The following is a 15,663-nucleotide window of genomic DNA, read 5'->3' as shown; positions in this document are numbered from 1 at the left end:
TTACATTTATATACCACAACTTGTTCAGTCATTCCCCAATTGATGGACATCCCCTCAGTTTCCAATTCTTGACCACCACAAAAAGAGCTGCTATAAATATTTTTGTATATGTGAGCCCTTCTCTCATTTTTATGAAATCTTTGGGATACAGACCTAGAAGTCTTATTGTTGGGTCAAAGGTTGTACACCATTTTATAGCCCTTTTGGCATAGCTCCAAATTGTTCTCCAGAATGGTTGGATCAGTTCACAATTTCACCAACAATGCATTAGTGTTCCAATTTTCCCACATCTTCTCCAACATGTATCATTTTCCTGTTTTGTCATGTTAGCCAATCTGAGAGGTGTGATATGGTACCTCAAAGGTGTTTTGATTTGCATTTCCCTAATCAATAGTGCTTTAGAGCATTTTTCTATGACTATAGATAGCTTTAATTTCTTCATCTGAAAACTGCCTATTCATAGCCTTTCACCATTTATCAACTGGGGACATTCTCTTTATCTTTCCCAGACCTAGGCCCATCATGCCACTCCCTAGCCATCTGTGTTCCGTGTTCATGTACCTGTGTACACCTCTCTCACTTCCAACTCCAGCTCTGACAGGAGTAATGAAATCAACAGTACCAGTCCTGAAAAAGATGTATCGATCATTTGTCTTATGTCTTGAACCTGTCCAAAAACACTTCTCCACGGTCACCACTCCCTTATATGAGCTTTCTTCCTCTATTAGAATATAAGCTCTTGAGGGCAGAGACTATCTTGCTTGTGTGTATTTTGTATTGACCTGGGGTGCCCTGTGCAGCAGTCCTAACAACCTAGCCCCTTCACTCTTGGGGTCCTTCCCCATCACCTTAGGCTTGTGTAACTAGTATATCAGGACCAGAGCTCCTACACCCCATTATCATCAACCAAAGGGACTCCCCCTTTCCCAGAAACACTTCTCCCTGGCTGAGACACTCTGACTAAGGGTTGAGGAAGGAAGAGACCACCCCAACCACATTTTCCCCCTATAATAACTTCTGTATGGCCAAATCCCTAATACCATTCTCCTCCCAAGGATGAAAGATCAATAAGTATCTTTTCTCTTGCCTTTATCTGATTCCTGTCTCCATGGTTCCTGAAACATCTCAGAGGAGTTCCCCTCGACATGCCTAACCTCTGGCATTATGTCAGGATGCCCTAAGATTACAAACCTTAGACAGAGGTCTAAAACTCCCAGCAGCCACACCAATCTTTTAAGAGTCATCTTAAGAAATGTAGAAAGTGGAGCAGCTAGGTGGCCCTGTGAGTAGAGTACCTGCCCTGGAGGACCTGAGTTCAAATTTGACCTCAAACACTTAACACTTACTAGCTGTGTGACCTTGGGCAAGTCACTTAACCCCAATTGCTCTGCCTTCCCCCTCCAAAAAGAAAAAAAAAATAAGAGAAATGTAGAAGGCAAGGCCTGGGAACATGAACCTTGTGTCCTGAAGAGGATATCCTGCTTCCTTAACAGAATGCCACCTTGGACCGAGGGGCTTAACCTGAACCTCAGATCTTTTGGTTCCCCTCCCCCCAGCTTCATAAGGAGCCATTAGGGGCGTGACAGTGTGTATCTGCAGGTCTTAGCACGGTGCCAGGCACATAATAAGCACCTAAATAAAAGTATTTTCATTCACTGATTTATTCATTCACATACTCATTTCCTATCAAATAGGCCAACTGGTTGTTCCCTGGAAAGGCCATTTCAGAAAAAAAGAAACTGCTCTGAGTCTCTTACCTGTCAAATACACTGGCTTCCGGCCAAATTTATCTGATAATGGGCCAAAGGTGATGTTTCCGATGAGCAGCCCCCGAAGAACAAAGATGACGCCAGGCTCACTTTATTGGCTTCCTGTTTGATTAAGCACCACTGGGGAGAACAGCAGAGTGCAATTTTAGCCTCTCCCGGTCACAGATGACGTCATGCATTTAATCAGAGAACAGCCTGGAACATGACAGCCGCAGCGGCAGGCCTGGAGCTGGCAAAGGCCCCCTCCCCAGCGGAAGCTCGTCAGAGAGCCCACATGAGCACTCTTGGCTATTCTGAAAACAGGCGTTAGCAATGCCAATGCAGAGTTCACATCGCCCACCCTTTCCCTCTTATGATAAATGAATCATTGAAAAAGCAATTCAAACTTAAGAATTTCTTTTCTCTCTCTCCTCTGTCTGTCTCTTCTCTCCCTCCCTCCCTCCCCCCTCTGTCTCTCTCCTGTCTCTCCTCTCTGTCTCCCTCTCTCCCTTCTCCCCCCTCTCTTTCTCTCTCCTCCCTTCCTCCCTCTTCCCTCTCCCTGCTATCTCTCTCTCATCCTCTCTCCCTCTCTCCATCCCCCACCTCATATACACAAACGTAAATATAGCTTTTTTTTTTTTCCTATCTATCAATTTATCCCTATGGTAAGAAGGAAGGAGGGAGAGGAAAAGAGAAGAGGGGAAAGAACAGGAGGAAGGGAAGAAAGGGAGAGAGAAAGACAGAAGAAAAAACAGATAGAAAGAGACAGATGAAAGAGAAGAAATCAAATACATCATGTGAGAGGGAGACAAAAACACTTCAGTTTCCCTTCACATTTGAGTGGCTTCCAGAAATCTCTCAGTCCTAGCTAGGCTTGAGATTTAAGTGAGGTTAAATCATCTCATCCCCCTCCATAGGCTCCCCTGGTATCTACTTCACTCCCAAGTTAGGTACACAGGAATGTAGATGGGAGTATTTGCAGATGGGGAATTTGAAAGGTCGCAGAGAGACTGCCAAACCTATAATAATTTTGCCAAAGCATCTGGGAACATGCAGGGGCCAAGAGCCTCCCTGACTTGTCAGTGAAGTCGGCCTGGGAAGCACTGGGTGAGAATGGATCTGCTCTAATATGCCCTTCCCTGCAAACCCTGGGATGGCTCCAGAAACAATGACTAGAAACCCTTGTGAACTAATGTGGCTTCTTGGGGACCTTCAGACCTATGACTGGGTTGGGCGGTTTATAGTCTACACTTGATGCTAGCTGTCTGACTCTGGCTAAGCCCCAAATCTCTCTGCCCTCTGCCAGTTTTTAATGCTTTTCCCTATCAGATAGCCTTCCATCTGCTCTGTGCATATCTTGTATGTTTGTAGCTGTTGGCATGTTGTCTCTCCCATTAAACTGTAAACTCCTTGAGGGCAGGCACAGAATCCTTGGGCTTTAGTTGCCTCTTATGTGTAATGGGGAGAATCACCCCAGTAGTGCCAACCTTCCTGGGTTATTCATTGTGAGGCTCAAAGTACATGACCAACCTGAAAGTGCTATGTAAATCTAAATTATTATAATTCATACAGTTTTATTCACCAGGGACGTGGAGAGGCCCAGCCACACATCTACCGCAGATTAGGATCTGGTGCCAAACACTTAGTGAATGGCCCAGACTTCAGTCACTACCATGGCAAGGCTGAGTGCCTGCTCCATTTACTTCAATAGTTCATCAGTCCAGAATTTCATCAGTGAAGCTATGCCCTCCACCAGCTTCTCTTGCTCACACACTCGCCTACAACTCGGCAGATCATCTCTGAATCGCTGTGGCTCCCCAAATCCCCCACTTCTGGTGATGCTCCTCCAGGAAGGTCGGCCCACAAGGTGGCCCCCAAAGGGGGCAGAAGCACAACCTGTGACTACTCCTGGTCTCCTGAGCAGAAAGACATCGTAGTCCTGGAGAAAGAGGGCTGCATCTAAAGCCAGTGGACATGAGTTCAAATCTCACAACTACTCCTTACTGTGATGTATGATCCTGTGCAGGTCAGGTCACATCCTCAGCTCTGTCTCATCCCCCCACCCCCATATCCAGTCTGTGACCAAGTCCTGTTGATTCTGTCTTCCCGACATTCCTGGTTTATGATTCCTTTTCTACTCAGTCCCTGCCACAGGCCTTCATCACCTCACCCCTGGGCGGCTGGACCAGTGTTCTGGTGGGTCTCCTTGCCCCAGTCATGCTGTGGTAAACTCAGCTCTTAAACCCATCTGCCTGAAGTGCAGGTCTCAACATGCCACCTCCCTGTTCAATAAATGCTTGTGGTTCCACTAGGTCCTAGGATCAAACACACAATCTGCTTGGTTTGTAAAGCCCTTCATAAGCAGGCTCCTTCTTACCTTTCCAGTCTCCTTACCTTATCTCTGAAAACCCTTTTGGTTCTAAATCTATAATCCTACAACCTCTCTACCACAATGAGACATCAAAGGACTTTTGTGAAAACCTCTGCAACATAGTACCATGGAAAGAACACTGGCTTTGGAGTCAGAGGACCTGGGTTCAAATTCTTCTGCTGTCACTTATGATCTATGTGACCTTCGGCACCTCATTTTCCTTCTCTATATAGGTCTCACCTTTCTTATTTGTAATATTAAAAAGGGGGGGGAGGTAGAGAACATGGTCTGGAAGTCCTACTCCAGCTCTAAACTTATGGTCCTATGATGTCCCAAATCTAAATGGAAGAAAAGGTCTGCAGCCCTTTCTACCACAGGGATTGTCTTGGATGATGGCTACTGTCAGTTCTGCCTCTAAAGGAGATGTGCTTTCCATCTTTAGAGAAGCACAGACTCTCAGTTCCAGTCAGATGACTACATTTATTAAATTACCCATCTTTCTTTCTGTAAGCATGTGAAATCAGGCAAGGGAGGAGGGGGACCCTCAATTCCTTGAAAAACCATTTCCCATGGACAGTGGCCTCCCCATCCAGCAGTCTCAGGTCCTGGAGGCAGAAGCATAGCTTGGGTGACCACTGCAGGACTGCACAATTCAGCAACAGCTCCAAAGCAACCATCAACATCCACACAGACCCACTGAGATGAACATGGGGGCAGAGAGTGGGTGGCAAAGCAGATATTCCCAAACAGCTGCACTGAGCTGACACAGATGTGTGGGTGGCAAGTGAGGGGCCTGGAACAACCTTCTAAAGGCACACTAAAGCAGCAGTTTAAACAACATAGTAGAAGTCTGGGACAGTAGGAATGTTGGCTTTAATTAAGCACCTACTATGTGCCATAATTAGGAACCTACTATGTGTCAGGCTCTGTGCTAAGACTGGGAGATAAAACAAAAGTAAAACATGCATAACCTATGTCAGATTACTTATAGTCTCAGGGAGGATGGAGAGGAAGAAGGGAAGGAGAAAATTTGAACTCAAAACTTAAAAAAAATGAATGTTAAAAAATGCTTTTACATGTAATTGGGGGAAAATAAAACATCGTTTTTAAAAAAACAAAGCAGGGGTGGCTAGGTAGCATAGTGAATAGAGCACCAGCCCTGGACACCTAACACAAAAACTAGCCATGTGACCTTGGGCAAGTCATTTAACCCTAATTGCCCTACCTTCCCCCCTCCAAAAAAAAAAAAGAAAAAAATAAGATCTACACAGTGTAAATGAAAGTCATCTCAGAGGGAAAGATGTTCAAGAGACAGGACCAGGAAAGGCCTCTTGCAGGTGTATTTGAGCTGAATCTTGAAGGAAGCCAGGAAGAAGAGGTGAGGAAAGAAGGCATTTCAGGCATGGGGGACAGCCAGAGTGTATGAGGAAGGGCAAGATTTGGGTCAGTGGATCACAGAATTTATGGAGGGGATCAAAGTCTAAGACTAGAAAGGAAGGAAAGGCCCAGCTGATTAAAGGTTTTAAATGACCAACAGAGGCCTTTTTATGTGGTCCTGGAAGTTCTGGGGAGCCACTGGGATTTACTGAGGGTGATATGGTTAGACCTGCTTGGTTAGGAAAATCAATTTGACAGCCAAGTGGAGGATGGATGGAGTGGGAAAGACATGAGTCAGGGAGATCAGTTAGAAGGACATTGCAACAGTCTGGCTGTGAGGTAATAAGGGCCTATGCCAGGGAAGTATCTGTGTGAGTCAAGAGAAATGGACACGTACTATGGATCTTGTGAAGGTAAAATCGACACTCCTTGAGAACAGATTGGATAAGGGGTGAATGAGAGTGAGGAGTCAAGGGTAACACCAAAGTCCTAAATCTGGCCAGCAATGCTAGGGAGGCTCAGAAGAGGGGAAAGATAAAGAGTTCTATTTTAGATATGTTGAGTTTATGATTCTTCAACCTGGAATGCATCAAGAATTGGCCCATTTTCAACAAGGCACTTGGCAACTTGAGATAGGGAGAGAGTTACAAGGGAGAGGGAGAGGGGCAGTCCTATGGCTTTTCCTTTTTTTGGTCTTTTTTTTTTTAGAGGGAAGAAGGCAAGGCCATTGGGGTTAAGTGACTTGCCCAAGGTCACACAGCTAGTAAGTGGATTTGAACTCAGGTCCTCCTGACTCCAGGGCCAGTGCTCTATTCACTGCCACCTAGCCCCTCTCTCCCCCCCGCCCCCCCAAGATTAATCTTTCTGCATGTGACATGTAGAAAGGAAGGTTTGGCCACCCATTGGTGTTTACAAACAAGTAATCATTTGGATTTTTAAAAATAATCAGTTGGTAAATATTTATTTATACTATGTGCCAGCACTGTGCTATGTGCTAGGGCTATAAAAGGGCCAAAAACAGCCCCTGCCCTCGAGGAGCTTACAATCTATCGAGGGGAGACAACCAGATTCAGAGCAAGCTATAGATAGGATAAATAGGGAATGATTTAAAAGGAGGTAGCCCTAGAATTAAGAGGGGTTAGGGAAGGCTTCCTGAAGAAGGCAGGGTTTGGGCTGGGAGGTCAGCAGTCAGACTGGAGGAGAGAGTTCTAAGCATGGGAGACAGCCAGAGAAAATGCCCAGAGCAGAGAGATGGCATCTTGTTCATGGAACAGCCAAGAGACCAGCATCCCTGGATGGAAGAGTACAAGGCAGAGTGAATGCAGGACTGAGCTAGGTTATAATGGGCTTTGAATGCCAAAGAGAGCACCTTGCATTTACTTGTGGAGGTTCAAGGGAGCCATTGGAGTTTATCTAGCAGGGGTGCAGCACAAACAGATCCATGTTGTAATAGTAATGGCATTTAAAGATTCCCCTGTATTGGCTTGGTTTTTGGTTTGATTGTGTTAAAACCCAGAGCTTGTTAATCCCACTTGTGGGATGGACTTGTTGACGTGAAAAGAGAGGGCTGAACTGGGAGGAGCTGGTGATGTAGATTTAGAGAGACACAAGAGAGAGGCAGAAGAACTTTTTGGAAGCAGCATCTTGGAGGCAGAGAGAGATGGAGAGGATTGCTGAGGGCCACTTTGAATTGCCCTGGACTTTTGAGACCTGCCCCTGGAGCTGCCAAGGACTAAGAAGACATGGCTGTTTTGCTGGTACTTTGTCTGTCTGTTTTGATGTTGTTTTGTCAGATTTGTCCACTGGTGAAAGACAGTCCTGTTGTTGCAGAAGTTCTGGAACCTTGCTGTTGGCTAAGAGCTCCTGAGACTGTTCTGCAAACAGAGAGTGAATTGTGCCCACTGGTGAAGGACAGTGCTGTTGTTGCAGAGGTCTTGGAACTTTGCTGTTGGTTCCGAAGCCCTGAAGAAGGATTTTCTTGTTGTATGTTTACAGAAATCCTGAAAGAGGGTTTTGCTAATGTTTTCAGGGGTCCTAGGACTGTTCTTCAGACAGAGGATGAATTAATGAAGAGACTGGCAATGTATCTTGTGGCCTTGCTAAGCTTTGTCTCCCCAGGAACAAAGATTGCTGAGAACTTGCCTTTTTGTGTTCTATGATTGAACAAATGAATGTACTTTACTTATGATTGGAAACTAATCTCCATTTGAGAAGAGGGGCTTTGTGATGGACTAAAGAAGGTACAGCCTAGGGGTGGAGTAGTATTTAGAACAGGGACTTTGTAATTGATTGAATGAATGTAAGGTCCTGGGTTGGGGTAGTACTTGGAGATTATTTAATCACACTTAGTAAATGCTGTATTTTGAATGTCATATTTTAATCTTCTCTGTTCTTAATTTGTCACAGAATAAAATGGAGAGCACCTATGCTGGTATTTTGAACCTTGGGAAGTTGCCTTTGCTTGGCATTGCATTACAATGTTTAGGCAGATCACTGTAGGTGGCCTCCCAGTAGAATGTAAGCTGGCTGAGGGCAGACACTGAGTCACTTCTACACTTATCTGGAACAGCTAGCAGAGTGCCTGGCATTAGTAGGTATTGGTTGGACTGAACTGGAGAGCTATACCAGCTATGGGTGGTTGGATGCCAAAAGCATTATGCAGAGAGGCAGGCCTATCTCTCTGGTTTTAAATGATTTGCTATGGTATTCTGCCTCACCACATTTAAATTAACCCGAAATGACATTTTTCACAATTTGCTAAATTACTCAGATGCCCACCACACGCCAAGTGCTAATTTTCTCTCCTCCATTCCCAAGAATCAATTTAATCACCAGTGTTATTAATTTTTGTACGGAGAGCCAGCCTAGCATAAGGACTGGAGGGTTAGCCTTGGGGCCCAGAAGAATCAGGTTCGTTTCCTGCCTCTGACACAGATAGATTAGCCATGTGATTTTGGGCAAATCACTGAAGCTCCCAGGGTCCCAGACAACTGAGCGTGAGACTCTTAAGTGTTTTGCCACACCTACATGAACAGAAGGAAGTTTCTATGCCACAAGATTCCCACACAGATAAAACTACAGCCCAGGGTTAAAAAAAAAAGTTATATGTTGGATTTATCACAACAACTTGGGTTCAAATACTACCTCTGATCCATAGGGGTTGTGTGACCCTGGGCAAGTCACTTGATTTCTCAAAGCCCTTCAATTTCTCAAACTTCAAACTGAAGGAAAAAAGTAGTGTTGCACTGCATTAATGAAGGGAGTTTCCTTGACAAGAAGTTGTCCAGACCATCTAGATCAGTCTTTCCTAAAATGTCCTTTTTAAGGTTATAAGCCATGCTACTTTTTCCATACCATGATTTTTTTGGGGGTTATATTTGTACTGGGAGCAAAGATTTACCAATCCACGTTATAATCCACATCAAAAGAGGTATTTACATACGAGAAAGTTTAATTTTCCAGGGCCTTTTTGCTCTTTCTCACACAGAATACTTCATCTTCCATTTTCATGTTTTCAGGCCAGCTGGCCTTCATGCCTGGAATACTCCTCCCTCTTCACCTCCATCGCTTGGAATTCCTGGCTTCCTTCAGGACTCAGTTCAAATGTCACCTTCTGAAGCCAGCCCGACCCAGGGCCAGCACCTTCCCCTCTACTGTGACCTTGTACCCATTCTCTATGTACCTACTCATGTGCAAGCTGTCTTCCCTATTAGAATAGAAATCCCTTGATGAAAGAGAAGTTTTCACTTTTTTTTTCTTTGTACTCTTAGCACTCAAAACACAGTAAGCATTTAATGGATGTTTGTTGACTGGTTAATGCAGACCATTTCTTACTCTATTCCCCTGCCTTAGCACAGTGACTGGCACAAAGTAGGCACTAATAAATGCTTTTTAACTTGATACTTTATCCTGGACATGAAGTGCCCACATACTCAGGATTGTCAGAAAATTATTCCTTTTTATTTGATGAAGTGTTGGACCAGGGAGATGCTTTGTACGTGCATTTTCAAGAATGATAGAAATATTTGTCATTTTCCCCAAACCGTCATGTAAATTCAATGTGAAACATCTATTAAATACCTTCTGTGTGCAGACTACAGCATAGAAACTGACTCTGAAATCTTGTAGCTCACTGATTCCCAAGGTTTTTTAGAAGGCTGATATTCTATTGCATTTTATTCTATAAAGAAAACCTTCATAACAGTTAGTTGTCTAATAATGGCATGGGCAGCTTGAGATCAGGGAGAAATGCAGTGAGCTACCTGTCCCCAGAGATCTTCAAGAAGCCAAGCAACCACCTGCTGGGATATTCCTCCAAGAGAATTCAGGTTTTAAGGGTGTGTTGGGCTGGATGACCTCTGAAATCGGGAGGTGGTCAAGGGATTTGGGTCAAAATCCTATCTCTGCTACTTATTACTTATGTGACCTTGGGCAAATCATTTCACCTTTCTGGGTCTCAGCTTCCTGATGAGTAAAATGGTGGGATTGGATTCAATGGTCCCTAAGTATTTTCCAACAGTGGATCTAAGATCCAATAGTCCCTTCCAAATCTGAGAGTCTAATTCCTCCTCTGGAAAGTTCAACAGGTCATAAATACACTTGAAAGAATCTTTCATTCCATTGTTGAGGGTAGCCCTTCAATGGATGTAGAACCCACCATCCCAATGCCTTACTGGAGCTTTCGTGAGTTACAGTGGGACTGATTACCAGATAGTCAAACTCTGGTGATGAGGCTACGATGGACAAAACTCAACATCTTTTCTTCCCACACTCAGGCTTTCTTCCTGCCTACCCAGTCTTCATATATGGGATATATTTTACATATGATTACATACTATTTAATACATATAGATCTGATCATGCCATTCCTCTGCTCAAAAATCTTCAATGGCTCCTTCCTGCCCACTCAGCAAAGTTCACACTTCTCAACCTGGGACTCAAGGCCCTCCCTCCACAGTCTGGTACCACTCTGTCTGTCTCATGACACTCTCCATTCAAACTGCCCTCTCAAATACGCGCTGACTTTTCCAGCCTCCAAACTGCTGTTTACTGTCTGGAATATCCTCCCTTCCTCTTTCCCACAGGTTGAATCCTTTAAAGCCAGATTTAAAGCTAAAGAATTTCCTGATTCCACTCAATGCTGACCGTTCTCCTGGGACGTCATGTGTCACTTTGTTTTGTACCTCTCCAAAGTCCTAATCAGATCTAACCTTGGCTATTATGATCGTCTGTGTTTGTGCGTCACACACTTCCAAGACCATAAGACTCATGAGGGGATGGATCAAGTCTTATCTGTTCCATGAACTCCCCCTAGAAGGAAAGAAGAGGGGTGGGGAGGGAGAGGAAGGCAGAGGGGATGGCGAAAAGGACTGTGTGATCTTAAGCAAATCTATCACTTTCTCTGGGTCTCTATGAAATTCGGGCATTGGATGAGATGACCTCTACTCTCGATCTCTGCTAGGTACAGTGGAAAAAACCCTGGATTCAGGTTCAAATCATTCTTCTGTCACCACCTTTGTGACTAACAGTAGGTCATTTTTTGATTTGATGCTCTGTGAAATCAGACTTGGCAAAAACTAGCTTAGCATATTTCCTCCTTTCTACTCTTCCGGAAACCCTGCTGCCCTCTGGTATAATCACAGCATGATAAATGGCTCCCACTCCCCTGAATCTCCAAAGAGTGATTAGCATCATGAAAGGCCTGACTCAGGCCTAGATCCTGGCACAGAGTACTGTTAGCAGCAGCTCCTGGATTTTGCTCACAGCAGAATGTGCATTAGGAAGTAAAAGCTTTTTGACAAAGCATCTCACCGGAGAGACTTCCATCCAGGCCAGGGGATAAATATAGCCAGAGAGACAGACCACAGACAGGGACAGAGATTCTTTGGGGAAGCCTCTGGCTTAGACAAGTACGCTTTGTGAAATCTGCTTCTTCCTGGCAGACAGCTGTTCTCAGTGGCAAGGAATTCAAAATTCAGAGAGACCAATTTAAAGGAGCCATATGAATGATTTACTAAGAATTTTACCTAAATCGTGTCATTTTGGTGAGGCAGAAGCTTCATTCCTTGTGTACTAAGCAGAACTAATGTGTCTTTCATAAGACATATATTTAGAACTGGAAAGACCTCCGAAGCAAAATCCTTGCCAAAAAATATGTATAGTCAAATAAAACAAATTCCCCACTGGCATGTCCAAAAACACATGTATGTCTCATTCAGCATTTCGACTCTGTCACCTCTATCTTTGGTGGGAGATGGGAAGTGGGAAGCACACTTCCTTGCTGGTCATTATATTTATCAGGGTCCTTAAGCCTTTCAGAGATACTCATCTTTGTTCCACTTTTGTCCACCTTCCACCCACCCACCCCCATTTCATAGATGGCCAAACAGAGGCCTAGAAGGCTATTGTGTTTTGACCAAAGTGGCACAAGGAATCAGAGATAAGACTTGAACCCAGGGCACAGAATCAGAGGTCTACAGCTGGAAGAGATATTGGAAGTCCCACCTCTCCTTCCACAGATAAGGAAACTGAGGCTCAGAGAGGTTGTGACTTGCCCCAGGTGACACAGAAAGTGTTGGAGTTAGGATTTGAACCCAGGCCTTCTGACCAGCTCTAACATGCCTTCTTCTCTACTGCTTATGGTGATTTCTGCTCACAGAGAGGCTTTCTGTACTCATTTACAGGGAGAACACAATCTATAACTGTATACACAATCCCCGCCTAGGCAATCCAGATGGGCTTATCATTTTCAAAGTCCTCTAAAAATAGAGCTTCATGGGAAAGGGACAAAGAAATGTAGGGCTTACGACAGGCTGCTTTGCTACTTGCTTTCGTCACTATGGATGTAAAGTTATCTGCAAAGTGCACGTGGCTGGCCAGCTCCTCGGGGTTCCTGGGAAGTTCCTCTTGGTCGATATGATATTCTGGTATGGTGCCCACCAGCACAATGAGCATGGACTGGCAGGCCACATAGACCTGGAATAAGCACATGTAAATGCCGATATCAGACCGAGAAGCCACCAAAGCGTGTGCATTTGTTTACTCCCCTTTCCTAAATGTACATCCAGAGAGAACTGGCCTACCTTTGGTTCATTCTATCAGCAAGCCTTTATTAAGAGCTGCTGGCACCAGGCACAGTGCTAAGTACTGGGCAGACAGAGAGAAACACCCAAGAGTGGCAAATGATAGCCACTCCTGGGTTATTCCTAGTTGACATGAAGGCCCATAGCATGAAAGTTTCATTTGTTCCTAAGGATCACAGCTTTCCCCAAATCGTCTGCAGCCCTAAGGGGATGGGGAGAGCTTTGGATTTAGAATCAGAGGACAGAACTGTAACCAGGGAGGGGTGACAAGGGCTATCCCCACCCTCTGTCTCACAGAACGATAGCTCTAGACCTAGAAAGGACCTCCAGGGTCATACAATCCAACCCCTTCATTTCACAGATGAGGAAGCTGAGTCTGATAGAGGATAACTGACTTGTCCAAGTTCAAAGAGGTAGTAAGTGTCAGAGTCAAGATTCAGTCCCAGTCCCGAGTCCAAAGTCAGAACTCTTTCTATCGGATTCTCTTAAAGAAGAAACTTGCAGCTGTTCAGCCCAGCTGCAAATGAGAGTGATCACCTTAATGCACCTGGACTGCTTCCCTCAGACCCTCTAGGAAAAAATATGGAGCAGGTAGAGTTGATTTGGGACACTTAGTGACCTGGCCCTGCTGCAGGCTAAGGTCTGGCCACTTGGTGGTACATATGTGTCCTTGTCCCAACTGCTCCCCTTCCTTCGCTCCCCCACTGTCCATGTCCTCCTTACTAGCTGGACCGGAGGACAAGGCTAGGCTAAGAGAAACAGAGGTGTGGGCTTGCTCTAAAGGAAGGCTTATGGCCTCAGGCAAACGCCTCATTAAGTGGGAATATTCAAGGAGCCCCCCAGAGCCTACCCGGTCAGTAATGGCAAGGTTGTAAAACAATAGCATTCCATTACCCTCCTCTTTGCCCATTGTCTTCCGGTCCTTTGAGTCCCAACTCAAATCCCCCTTCTAGAGGAATGCTTTCCCTACCTCTCTTGATCTCAGTTTCTTCTCCCTCTCAGTGATCTTGTATATTTTGTCTCTCCTATTAGATTGTAAACTCCTTGAGGGTAGGGACTGTCTTTAGTCTCTTTTTGTATCCCCAGCACTTAGCACAAGGACTGGCATGCAGTAGGCACTTAATAAGTGTTTATTGACTTCCATAGCACATTAAGATTTGCAAAATGCTTTGCAAAAAATTATCTCATTTGACCCCCACAGAAACCCTGGGTGGGGGGATTGGTGCTTCTACTGTCAGCTCCATTTTACAGATGAGGAGACTGAAGCAGATGGAGGTCAGTGACTTGCCCAGGGTCACCAGCTAGTAAACCTCTGAGGCTGGTTTTGAACTCAGGGCTTCCTGACACTCCTCTATTGTGCCACCCAGCTGCCATGGGATGACCTCTAAGGATCCTTCTACTGTATGACCCTAGCTGACTTTTATTTCCAGGAAGCCACTGTCAAAGTGAAAATATCCACAAGGCAGAACTGAGAATAGGATTAAGCCTGGTGATTCTAAACTTCAGAACTGATGTGGGAGGGTGTTCCAGGCATGGGGTGCAGCCTGTGCAAAAGCAAAGAGATGGGATGTGGGATTTCATCTAGGACAGGAAAAACCGGAAGTCCAGTTTGGCTAGAGTGTGTGAAGTGGACAACTCTAGAAGACTGGAGAAGTAGGCTGGAGGGAGGCTGTGAAGGACAGTAAATGACAGGAAAGTTTTTATTTGAACCTTAGCGGTCATAGGGAGCCACATTGAGCCAAGAGCCATACAGGGAGTTTAAGTAGGTAAGTGATATGATCAAATTTTCGCTTTAGGAAAACACATTGGTAGCTGTATAGAAGATGGATAAAAATAAAAACACCTCAACTGTTTACAATTTCCTAAAATTGTTTATAATACAATTGTTTCCATTTCCAAAGCACTTTCCTCAAAACAACCCTGTGAAGCAGGCAGCACAAATATTGGTAGTTTTGTAACCTGGAGCTATTTACTTAAACTCAGTGAGACTGGCTTCCTTATTTACAAATGAAAGAACAGTAGCTGATACCTATTTAGCATTTAGGGGTTTTCAGAGCCCTTTCCTCCCCCACAATGGGAGGGAGACAGTGCAGTGATTATTATTACAGATAAGGAAACTGAGGTCAGGAGAGCCAGTGTGCTGGAAGCAGGATTCCATTAGATTCCAGAAGGCAGGCATGCAACAAGCATTTATTAAGTACTTACTAAGTACCTGGCAAAATGTTAAGCACCAAACAAGGAAAAAGAAAGATAGTCCCTGCTCTCTGGGAACTTACATTGTGATGGGGGAAAACAAACAGAAAAGGAAACTTTAAAACAGTGGGGGCAGAGGTGGGGATGAAGGTGGCCTGGGACACGGTGAGAGATACCATGTGAAAGTCCTGAAAGTCAGAAAGGAAGGAACCTGGCCAGCCTAAATCTTTTCTCAAAACAGAGGGCTCTAGAGGAACCCCATGGGGGCAAAGGGAGAAGATGGATATTTCAGGGTGAGGAACCCCAGGTGATGAGAGAGGCTGGGGTTGTAGATGGAAAGTTGTCTTCTGCCTGAGTTTAGCCAGAGACAGAGACACATACAGAGAGACAGAGACAGAGAGAGAGAGTCAGAAAGACACATACACACACAGACATTGAGAGACAGGGACAGAGAGGGAGAGAGACAGTCAAAGAGATAGAGAAAGACAGAGAAGGAAGAAAGGAAGGAAGGGAGGAAGGGAGGAAGGAAAGAGAAATCTAGATAGGCAGTGCTTATACTTTCCAAAGCACTTTCACACTAATTATCCTACTTGATCAGGAAGACCAGGTAAGGCAGCTGTCTCCATTTATTACAGAAGTTAAGCAACTAGTCCAAGGAGGTCAAGTTCATGGGAAAGGCAAGGCTGGTCCAGCACTGGAGGCTTCAGATTTCCTGTCCTTTGGCTTTCCCGGCTATATGAAAGTGCCTCTCACAATAAGGAGAACTTTGCCAGGCTCATTTGACTTGCTAACTGTTAATTGCTTCTCCTAATGGGGACACCGGGCTTCAATTAAAGAAAGGATTAAGTTCCAGTGGTCCTTGGAGAGCAGGTCCTCCTCCTCCTTCTCCCCT

General features: G+C 44.9%; 1 pseudogene; it reads right to left on the bottom strand.

The window, feature by feature from the left end:
• LOC138172097 (solute carrier family 22 member 15-like) overlaps nt 1-15,663 on the bottom strand; it is a 98,103-nt pseudogene that overhangs the window by 73,338 nt on the left and 9,102 nt on the right.

This window comes from Petaurus breviceps, unplaced genomic scaffold (genome assembly GCF_028583685.1).
Source record: "Petaurus breviceps papuanus isolate PSGF00001 unplaced genomic scaffold, PetGlider_PUasm1.0 490, whole genome shotgun sequence".
Classification (NCBI taxonomy): domain Eukaryota; kingdom Metazoa; phylum Chordata; class Mammalia; order Diprotodontia; family Petauridae; genus Petaurus; species Petaurus breviceps.
Note: the sequence above shows the minus strand (reverse complement) of the source record. Positions and strands in the feature narration are given on the sequence as shown.